Source organism: Drosophila virilis, unplaced genomic scaffold (assembly GCF_030788295.1).
Source record: "Drosophila virilis strain 15010-1051.87 unplaced genomic scaffold, Dvir_AGI_RSII-ME tig00002251, whole genome shotgun sequence".
Lineage (NCBI taxonomy): Eukaryota > Metazoa > Arthropoda > Insecta > Diptera > Drosophilidae > Drosophila > Drosophila virilis.
In genome coordinates this window covers 45,001-57,500 of record NW_027212903.1, presented here as the reverse complement: position 1 = coordinate 57,500, position 12,500 = coordinate 45,001, and the positions used below count along the sequence as shown (strand labels likewise).

General features: G+C 37.3%; 1 non-coding gene across 1 annotated transcript; it reads right to left on the bottom strand.

Annotated features, from left to right (window-relative positions):
- Positions 1-8,281: 8,281 nt before the first annotated feature.
- LOC116650189 (large subunit ribosomal RNA) lies at positions 8,282-12,239 on the bottom strand. The gene has a single exon (XR_004303174.1). It is a non-coding gene; the product is annotated as a large subunit ribosomal RNA (ribosomal RNA).
- Positions 12,240-12,500: the final 261 nt, after the last annotated feature.

The window sequence follows — 12,500 nt, the reverse complement described above, 5'->3', positions numbered from 1 at the left end:
GACGATCAGGCCACCACCAATTTTTATTCCAGACGTGACCAATATCAAAGCGCTTACCAATGCCATAACTGGCGCCCTTGGCAAAGCAGTAGAATTTACATATAAAGCCACTAAAAACAACAACATTAGAGTAATGACGCCAGATAAAGCTAGCTTCACTGCACTCAAGGCATTTCTCAATGAAAACAACAAACGGTATCAGACCTTTCAGCCCAGAGACGAAAGAGCCTACCGGATAGTGGTCAAAGGCCTGCACCACTCTACTGAGCTGGTCGAGATCAAGGAAGGTTTAAGCAACTACGGGCACGAAGTAAGAGACCTTTATAACCTCACACAAAAAAGCACAAAAAAACCCCTAAACATATTCTTCGTAAATCTCGAGCCGGCGAAAAATAACAAAGACGCATACAAAATCAAAAGGCTTTGCTGCTCTGTGGTTACAGTCGAGCCTCCACTGAAGTTTAACGATGTCCCCCAATGCTATCGCTGCCAAGGATACGGACACACTCAAAGATACTGTCACCTGGAACATAGATGTGTGAAATGTGGAGGCGGACACTCCACGTCGGAATGCTCAAAGAAGAGCAGTGACCCGGCCTTCTGCCTGCACTGCCAGGGTCCCCATGTGGCCTCATACAAAGGATGCCCAGCTTATAAGAAGGCAAAGAGCCTCTTAACGGCAAACAGACAGACAGCTCCAAGAGATGGACTACCACTAAACTGCAGCAAAGTGAATGCAAACATTAGTTTTGCTAAGGCTGCAAAGAGCACCTACGAGGCAAATCAAGCTCCCTGCCCGGATTCACAGCCGGACAATCAACTTAATGCGATAGTGACAAGGCTAGAGGTCATGTTTGAAAAAATGATGGATAAAATACTAGGTCAAATGACACAGATGCTGGAAACTGTTTGCTCCACATTATGCAAGAAGGTTTAGAGATCACGATCTGGAATGCTAACGGCCTGTGCAAAAACAGGCCTGAGGTTGAGCTTTACTGCAAGACCAACAATACCGAAATTCTCCTCATATCTGAAACCCATTTCTCTGAAAGATCTTACTTCTGCCTACGAGGCTACGACCTGATCTCAGCCAATCACCCCAACGGGAGAGCCCGCGGCGGAGCTGCCATTCTAATTCGCAGCAACATAAGCTATGAGATCCTGCCCCCAACTCTGGAGGAGTGGATCCAATGCGCAAAAATAAGAGTGAGTACCACGCTGGGAGACGTCACAATAGCCGCTGCCTACTGCCCCCCCAAGCACAATGCTAGGGACGAAGAATTCGGGACGCTAATGGACAGCCTAGGCACAAGGTTTCTAATAGGTGGAGACTTCAACGCCAAGCACACCTGGTGGGGCTCCAGAACAAATAACCCTAAAGGCTACGCGCTGTTCAGGCAAACCCGGTTAAGAAACCTCGACTGCCACAGTACAGGCGCACCTACATACTGGCCTACAGACCCATATAAGGTGCCAGACGTCCTGGACATCGCGATAACTCGTGGTTTGGATACTGGCAGAATCCAAGTCAGAGAAGTAGAGGACCTCCTGTCTGATCACAGCGCCATAGCCATCTCTATATTTGCTGCACCCATGAGGAAGTCTGCCCGCAAGAAGCTTATATATAAAGCCACTGATATTGGCAAATATCAAACCTGGTTGGACAACTGCACCAATCCCAGCCCCCCACTAAATAGCCCGGAGGACATCGAAGCGGCAGTCACAGAGCTAACAACTCATATCCACAATGCGGCGTCACATGCGGCGCCAAGACTCTCAAGCCGGCCCAGAGTTGAAAATAGAGACGTTCACCTCTGGTCACAACAAGTGGCCGAGCTGCTTGCTGAAAAAAGGCGACTGAGGCGGGTCTGGTTCCTGTCCAGGAACCCGAGGGACAAGACAGTCCTAAATAGAATCACCAAGGAACTGAAAGAGACACTCAAGATTCTGAGAAAAGATGCCCTAGATAGTTTTCTTACGCAGCTTGCCCCTAACGACCCACAACACAATCTGTGGCAAGTAACCAAGCACATTAAAAGGCCACAGAAAAGAATCAACCCAGTAAGAAAAACTGATGGCAGTTGGTGTAGAACAGAATCTGACAGAGCCAATGCCTTCGCCGAGCACTTAGAAACTGTGTTCACCCCTTTCAGCAGGTGCACGTCAGAAGAAGCATCCGAAACTGCACACCAGCTAAGTGTACCGCCCGAAGGAACGGAAACGATTCCACCGGTACATGAAGAGGAGATAGCGGAATACATAACTGCGCTAAACAACAAAAAAGCCCCAGGCGATGATGGTATCAATGCAATGGCATTAAAGCTACTACCGCAAAGAAGCATCTCGTTCATCTCCAAAATATATAACAAATGCATGGAAATCGGCTACTTCCCAGCGCAATGGAAAAGTGCACAAGTAGTAATGATACCTAAGCCTGGTAAACCTGAAGATAATCTGGCCTCCTATCGCCCGATTAGTTTACTGCCAGCGCTCTCAAAGATACTAGAAAGAGTATTTTTGAGTAGAGTTTTGCCAGTATTGGACGAGGCCGGTCTGATCCCGGATCACCAATTTGGCTTCAGGCGCTGTCACGGAACCCCGGAACAATGCCACAGAGTTGTTCAAACTATCCTCGACGCATTTGAGGAGAAAAAATATTGCTACGCCGTATTCCTCGATGTCAAACAAGCCTTTGACAGAGTTTGGCATCCTGGACTCCTGCAAAAGCTCAAGGGTAACCTCCCACACGCCTACTTCTTGTTTCTGGCTTCATATCTGGAGAACCGAACATTCCGAGTTAAATGTGGGGATACAGTGTCCAACACCAAACACATTCATGCTGGCGTCCCTCAAGGAAGTGTTCTGGGTCCGCTGCTCTATAACGTGTACACAGCTGACTTGCCCGTCACTGGGAACCCAAACGTGCGCGTTGCCACGTACGCCGATGACACGGCATTTCTCACCATCTCGAAATCACCTGGCGAAGCTAGCTCACTGATGCAGATGCAATTGAACCTCGTCAACGACTGGCAAAAGCGATGGAACATTACAGTCAATGGTGACAAGTCAACTGCGACTACCTTTGCACTCCGCTCGGGTAACTGTCCACCAGTTCAACTAGACGGAGTCACAATACCAGAAGAACCCAATCCTAAATATCTGGGAATAACGCTAGACAGGAAACTCACCTGGAGAGCACACCTAACAAAAAAGCGAAACCAGTGTGAGCAGCGACTAAAAGCCTACTACTGGCTTATGGGCAGGAGATCAAGGCTTTCCACCTCCTCCAAGATTCTGACCTACAAGGCGATCATCAGACCAATCTGGACCTATGGAATCCAGCTCTGGGGTACAGCCTGCAGGTCCAATATCCGGATCATTCAAACTTTCGAAAACAAAGCATTACGCATCGCTACAAACGCACACATATATCATGATAACGCCACCATCCACGATGTTCTCAAGTTCCCCTGGGTAAAAGACGAGATTGCCAAAAGCAGCAGACGATATATCAAGCGATTACACAACCATCCCAACACACTAGCCATTTGTCTGCTAGACAACAGCCAACAAAGGAGAAGACTCTGCAGAGCCCACCCACTGGATCTCCCATGGAACAATATAGCCATTTGACCTTCTGTCATGGAATAACATAGCCATTTAACTCTCTCTAAGAATAACAACTATACTAAGCTCAATACATGAAATACACATAAGCTAAGTTTATAATTATACAATTTAATGGTTGTCCACGATGGATAGTATTAAATCAATAAACAAAATGAAAAAAAAAAAAAAAAAAAAAAAATGAATAGGTTTTTTGACACATCATCTATAATGGCGATATTTTTTTCAAATGCTACCATTCACCTTAATGTCTTCATGTACTAATTTAATAATACACTTTTATAACTTCATTATTCTCCTTTTATAAACATAATTGACTTATGCCGGCAAGGCAACACTCCACAGTCATATGAATTTACCGTACTTAAAATTTTTCATATGACATGCCTTGCGCGACACCACTCCCTATATAGGTTTTTTGACACATCTTCTATAATGGCGATATTTTTTCCAAATGCTACCATTCACCTTAATGTCTTCATGTACTAATTTAATAATACACTTTTATAACTTCATTATTCTTCTTATATAAACATAATTGACATGCCGGCAAGGCAACACTCCACAGTCATACGAATTTACCGTATTTAAAATTTTTCATATGACATGCCTTGCGCGACACCACTCCCTATATAGGTTTTTTGACACATCATCTATAATGGCGATATTTTTTCCAAATGCTACCATTCACCTTAATGTCTTCGTGTACTGATTTAATAATACACTTTTATAACTTCATTATTCTTCTTATATAAACATAATTGACTTATGCCGGCAAGTCAACACTCCACAGTCATATGAATTTACCGTATTTAAAGTTTTTCATATGACATTCTTATATAAACATAATTGACTTATGCCGGCAAGTCAACACTCCACAGTCATATGAATTTACCGTATTTAAAATTTTTCATATGACATTCTTATATAAACATAATTGACTTATGCCGGCAAGTCAACACTCCACAGTCATATGAATTTACCGTATTTAAAGTTTTTCATATGACATGCCTTGCGCGACACCACTCCCTATATAGGTTTTTTGACACATCATCTATAATGGCGATATTTTTTCCAAATGCTACCATCCACCTTAATGTCTTCGTGTACTAATTTAATAATACACTTTTATAACTTCATTATTCTTCTTATATAAACATAATTGACTCATGCCGGCAAGTCAACACTCCACAGTCATATGAATTTACCGTATTTAAAGTTTTTCATATGACATTCTTATATAAACATAATTGACTTATGCCGGCAAGTCAACACTCCACAGTCATATGAATTTACCGTATTTAAAATTTTTCATATGACATTCTTATATAAACATAATTGACTTATGCCGGCAAGGCAACACTCCACAGTCATATGAATTTACCGTACTTAAAATTTTTCATATGACATGCCTTGCGCGACACCACTCCCTATATAGGTTTTTTGACACATCTTCTATAATGGCGATATTTTTTCCAAATGCTACCATTCACCTTAATGTCTTCATGTACTAATTTAATAATACACTTTTATAACTTCATTATTCTTCTTATATAAACATAATTGACATGCCGGCAAGGCAACACTCCACAGTCATACGAATTTACCGTATTTAAAATTTTTCATATGACATGCCTTGCGCGACACCACTCCCTATATAGGTTTTTTGACACATCATCTATAATGGCGATATTTTTTCCAAATGCTACCATTCACCTTAATGTCTTCGTGTACTGATTTAATAATACACTTTTATAACTTCATTATTCTTCTTATATAAACATAATTGACTTATGCCGGCAAGTCAACACTCCACAGTCATATGAATTTACCGTATTTAAAGTTTTTCATATGACATTCTTATATAAACATAATTGACTTATGCCGGCAAGTCAACACTTCACAGTCATATGAATTTACCGTATTTAAAATTTTTCATATGACATTCTTATATAAACATAATTGACTTATGCCGGCAAGTCAACACTCCACAGTCATATGAATTTACCGTATTTAAAGTTTTTCATATGACATGCCTTGCGCGACACCACTCCCTATATAGGTTTTTTGACACATCATCTATAATGGCGATATTTTTTCCAAATGCTACCATTCACCTTAATGTCTTCATGTACTAATTTAATAATACACTTTTATAACTTCATTATTCTTCTTATATAAACATAATTGACATGCCGGCAAGGCAACACTCCACAGTCATACGAATTTACCGTATTTAAAATTTTTCATATGACATGCCTTGCGCGACACCACTCCCTATATAGGTTTTTTGACACATCATCTATAATGGCGATATTTTTTCCAAATGCTACCATTCACCTTAATGTCTTCGTGTACTAATTTAATAATACACTTTTATAACTTCATTAATCTTCTTATATAAACATAATTGACATGCCGGCAAGGCAACACTCCACAGTCATACGAATTTACCGTATTTAAAATTTTTCATATGACATGCCTTGCGCGACACCACTCCCTATATAGGTTTTTTGACACATCATCTATAATGGCGATATTTTTTCCAAATGCTACCATTCACCTTAATGTCTTCGTGTACTAATTTAATAATACACTTTTATAACTTCATTATTCTTCTTATATAAACATAATTGACTTATGCCGGCAAGTCAACACTCCACAGTCATATGAATTTACCGTATTTAAAGTTTTTCATATGACATTCTTATATAAACATAATTGACTTATGCCGGCAAGTCAACACTCCACAGTCATATGAATTTACCGTATTTAAAATTTTTCATATGACATTCTTATATAAACATAATTGACTTATGCCGGCAAGTCAACACTCCACAGTCATATGAATTTACCGTATTTAAAGTTTTTCATATGACATGCCTTGCGCGACACCACTCCCTATATAGGTTTTTTGACACATCATCTATAATGGCGATATTTTTTCCAAATGCTACCGTTCACCTTAATGTCTTCATGTACTAATTTAATAATACACTTTTATAACTTCATTATTCTTCTTATATAAACATAATTGACATGCCGGCAAGGCAACACTCCACAGTCATACGAATTTACCGTACTTAAAATTTTTCATATGACATGCCTTGCGCGACACCACTCCCTATATAGGTTTTTTGACACATCATCTATAATGGCGATATTTTTTCCAAATGCTTTTATTCATTTTAACGTTTTCATGTACTATTTTTATAACAATTCAATATAATTTTATATAAGTTGTTAAAGGTTATATATAATATATAAAGATTAATGTCATTTATAATTTTATTTGTATATTAATAATCATATATCAATATACAATATATAAAAATTTCATAGTCACAATTATTTTCCAATGTATTTTCGAAATGTCAAATTGTTATATTATTATTATTATATATACAGTTTAATGTTGTTTAAGTTACAATTTAATTATGTATGTTACAGAATAGTCTTCAATTTTTGTATTATTAATATTAAGATATACATTTCTTCACATCCAAGCAAAATTTCTGTATCACGTATCATATAAAATTTAAATATGTTTTAGAAGAGGCTAATAAGAATAGGAATAAAAAAATGTAAGTATTCTGTTTCTTCTGTATTTGATGATTTCCATCCGTCAATTCCATATTTTCTTGTATGTGTATGTATATATTTCAATATTGCATTATATGTTATATATATATATATATATATATATATATATATATATACATATATGCATATATATATATATTGTTCTATGCTTTCCTAAAAAATAATTGAAGTTTTAATACTGGTAACAATTTTATATATTTTTGTTCATCCAAAAATTTCAAAATATTGTATAGTTGTAAATATTGTTCTACGTTATATGCTCCCCTCTTCAATAATTATTGACGTTTTAATATAGGTATTGTTTATATAAATTTTTATATATTCCATCCGTCAATTCCATAATTTCACATATATATATATATATATATATCAATATTGCCTTAAGTATATTGTGTATATAAATATTGTTGTATGTTATACGCTCTCCTAAGTAATAATTGAAGTCTTAATTAGCTATGTATATATATATATATATATACTATATATTCCCATCCGTCAATTCCATAATTTCATATATATATATATATATATATATATATCAATATTGCCTTAAGTGTTCATTGTATATATAAATATTATTCTATTCTATATACTCTCCTCAATAATAATTGAAGTTTTAATTCAGGTATGCGTGTATATATATTTTATATATTCCATCCGTCAATTCCAAAATTTCATGTATATATAAATACATATATATCAATACGGCTTTAAGTATTGTATATATATACATATTATTCTTTGTTATATGCTCTCCTCAATAATTATTGAAGTTTCAATATAGATATTGTGTATATATATTTTTATATATTCCATCCGTCAAATTCCATATTTTCATAAATATATATATCAATATTGTTTTAAGTATTGAATATATATATATTGTTCTATGCTACATATAAAATTTAATTGAAAGCAACGTAGATGAACAAATTTCGTAGAGTAGGCATACAAACATCAATAAATATATAACAATTATAAATTGATAATATATTTTAAGCGAATGTATAACCCAATTATACGAATTATGTTCGTCTAGTGTTACTTTTTTTCGAATCATCAAGCAAAGGATAAGCTTCAGTGGATCGCAGTATGGCAGCTGCTCAACCACTTACAACACCTTGCCTGTTACAAAAGTCGTTTACAATTGATTCTAGGCTTTGACATTGTATTAAATAATGTTTTAAAATATAACTAGCGCGGCATCAGGTGATCGAAGATCCTCCCAATTTACTATGTTATAAATAACATTGGCATCACATCCATTGTCGTTAATAAAACAAATTAAAAACTTTTAATGGTTTAGAAGCCATACAATGCAAATTGCCCCTTATTTATCATTGCAGTCCAGCACGGATACGACCTTAGAGGCGTTCAGGCATAATCCAACGGACGTAGCGTCATACCACTGTTCGCTCGAACAAGTATTGTGCCATTGGTCCGTACCTGCGGTTCCTCTCGTACTACGCAGGAATGCTGTCGCAACAACGTTTTGTCATTAGTAGGGTAAAACTAACCTGTCTCACGACGGTCTAAACCCAGCTCACGTTCCCTTGCATGGGTGAACAATCCAACGCTTGGTGAATTTTGCTTCACAATGATAGGAAGAGCCGACATCGAAGGATCAAAAAGCGACGTCGCTATGAACGCTTGGCCGCCACAAGCCAGTTATCCCTATGGTAACTTTTCTGACACCTCTTGTTAAAAACTCTTTAAACCAAAAGGATCGATAGGCCGAGCTTTTGCTGTCCCTGTGTGTACTGAACACCGAGATCAAGTCAGCATTTGCCCTTTTGCTCTATGTGTGGTTTCTGTCCGCACTGAGCTGGCCTTGGGACACCTCCGTTATTATTTGAGAGATGTACCGCCCCAGTCAAACTCCCTACCTGGCAATGTCCTTGAATTGGATCATACCTGAGTAATTGGAGTTATACCAAATTTTTAAATCAATAATACATAAATGCATTCTCTCATTAAAGAATTTGTTTGCGATTATATAACAAACTCGTGATACTTTGATCAAGAAGCTTGCATCAAAACCCAATACCATAAGACATAATAATTATATCCGTATAATGGCTAGGAAATGATACACGTTCCATTTAATCAAGTAAGTAAGGAAACAATAAGAGTAGTGGTATTTCATTGTCGATACCAAACCGAAGTCTAATATCTCCCACTTATTCTACACCTCTTATGTCTCCTTACACTGCCAGATTAGAGTCAAGCTCAAAAGGGTCTTCTTTCCCCGCTAATTATTCCAAGCCCGTTCCCTTGGCTGTGGTTTCGCTAGATAGTAGATAGGGACAGTAGGAATCTCGTTAATCCATTCATGCGCGTCACTAATTAGATGACGAGGCATTTGGCTACCTTAAGAGAGTCATAGTTACTCCCGCCGTTGACCCGCGCTTACTTGAATTTCTTCACTTTGACATTCAGAGCACTGGGCAGAAATCACATTGTGTCAACACCCGCTAGGGCCATCACAATGCTTTGTTTTAATTAGACAGTCGGATTCCCCAAGTCCGTGCCAGTTCTGAATTGATTGTTAATTGATAATCGTTATAATTTAAAAGAACTAATTGGTAGCCCAACTAGTATTCTTAAAAATTTTAGCAAGAAAGTTCCACAATTGGCTACGTAACTAAACTATCCGGGGAACAAGAAACTACCATAAATGATAGAAACTTTATTTACCCAGAACGAGCACATAAACCATGTTATTGTTTCCCAATCAAGCCCGACTATCTCAATCTTCAGAGCCAATCCTTATCCCGAAGTTACGGATCTAATTTGCCGACTTCCCTTACCTACATTATTCTATCGACTAGAGACTCTTCACCTTGGAGACCAGCTGCGGATATTGGTACGGCCTGTTGAGAAGTTTGCGTGTCCCCACCATAAATTTTCAAGGTCCGAGGAGAAAATATCGACACAACAGTATATGTCATGCTCTTCTAGCCCATCTACCATATCTCTCTGCGAAAGACTTCCATGGTAGTACGGCTATAAAACAGAAAAGAAAACTCTTCCGATACCTCTCGACGGCTTCTTTATGGTCGTTCCTGTTGCCAGGATGAGCACGAGGCCCATATTTAATAACAAACGGATACTCAACAGGTTACGGAATTGGAACCGTATTCCCTTTCGTTCAAAATTATTCAAGTGTATAAAAATCGGTTAGATGACAAATATATTTAGATTTTTCTTTACTTGAAAATTTTCGGCTTTCGCCTTGAACTTAGGACCGACTAACTCGTGATCAACCACTGTTCACACGAAACCCTTCTCCACTTCAGTCCTCCAAGGTCTCATTCGATTATTTGCTACTACCACCAAGATCTGTACCAATAGCGGCTCCATGCAGGCTTACGCCAAACACTTCTATGCACACCATTGTACCTTCCTACTCACTAAAGTTTCAAAATTTATATTACAAGTAATATAAACCATCTACTTTAGCGGTAATGTATAGGTATACAACTTAAGCGCCATCCATTTTAAGGGCTAGTTGCTTCGGCAGGTGAGTTGTTACACACTCCTTAGCGGATTTCGACTTCCATGATCACCGTCCTGCTGTTTTAAGCAACCAACGCCTTTCATGGTTTCTGTATGAGTTGTTAATTTGGGCACCGTAACATTACGTTTGGTTCATCCCACAGCGCCAGTTCTGCTTACCAAAAGTGGCCCACTGGGCACATTATATCATAACCTTAAACTTCATATCAAGAAAGTTAAGGTTCTTACCCATTTAAAGTTTGAGAATAGGTTAAGATCGTTTCGACCCTAAGGCCTCTAATCATTCGCTTTACCAGATAAGATTATTTTATACAACAGTTAAATGCACCAGCTATCCTGAGGGAAACTTCGGAAGGAACCAGCTACTAGATGGTTCGATTGGTCTTTCGCCCCTATACTCAATTCTGACAATCGATTTGCACGTCAGAACTGTTTCGGTCTTCCATCAGGGTTTCCCCTGACTTCAACCTGATCAAGTATAGTTCACCATCTTTCGGGTCACAGCATATATGCTCAAGGTACGTTCCAGTTAGAGGCATAAATAATATAAATATTATTATACATAACTATATAGAGCGCCCCGGGATTGCGTTAATTAACTATAAATAGTTAAAAAACTAATCCCATTAATAGTCAAGTTAATTACGCTATTAGGTTTATATCCCAATAACTTGCACATATGTTAGACTCCTTGGTCCGTGTTTCAAGACGGGTCCCGAAGGTATCCTGAATCTTTCGCATTGTTAATCATACAAATGCATATAATAAACACAAATATCAATGATAATTATGCCATTATATAATTCCGAAAAATTAACGCACTGTAATCATATAAATCTATCAGCACTTTATCAAATTTATATCTTTTATTTTATGTTAAAATGCCAAGCATATAATTCAAATAAGCAATCAGACATAATTTTATGATAAATATTTATGCTAATAGATTACAATGTCCTTATATGGAAAAAATGCACACTATTATTATAATATTGTTTAAAATATTACAATTCTAATGATGAATTTTCCATAACGGATATTCAGGTTCATCGGGCTTAACCTCTAAGCAGTTTCACGTACTATTTAACTCTCTATTCAGAGTTCTTTTCAACTTTCCCTCACGGTACTTGTTTACTATCGGTCTCATGGTTATATTTAGTTTTAGATGGAGTTTACCACCCACTTAGTGCTGCACTATCAAGCAACACGACTCTTTGGAAACACCATCTAGTAATCATTAACGTTATACGGGCCTGGCACCCTCTATGGGTAAATGGCCTCATTTAAGAAGGACTTAAATCGTTAACTTCTCATACTAGAATGTTGATGTTCCGTACACTGCATCTCACATTTGCCATATAGACAAAGTGACTTAGTGCTGAACTGATTTCTTTTCGCTCGCCGCTACTAAGAAAATCCTTGTTAGTTTCTTTTCCTCCCCTAATTAATATGCTTAAATTCAGGGGGTAGTCCCATATGAGTTGAGGTTGTATAAAACAATGTTAATTGAACATTATTTATTGTTCAATATAATGGATAATACTTTTGTTCTGAAGTTCCATAAATTTTACAACAATTCTTTTATCACACATCATTAATAAGAGGCAATTCTAGATTAAGGAAAAATATATTTTTCTTTTATGCTAGACATTCCTCAGTATTATTTGATTTGAAAAAAGAAAATATAATTCTTCAGTTTTCTCATACAAAATATACAATGAGTAGTACATCCATATATATATTAATATTAT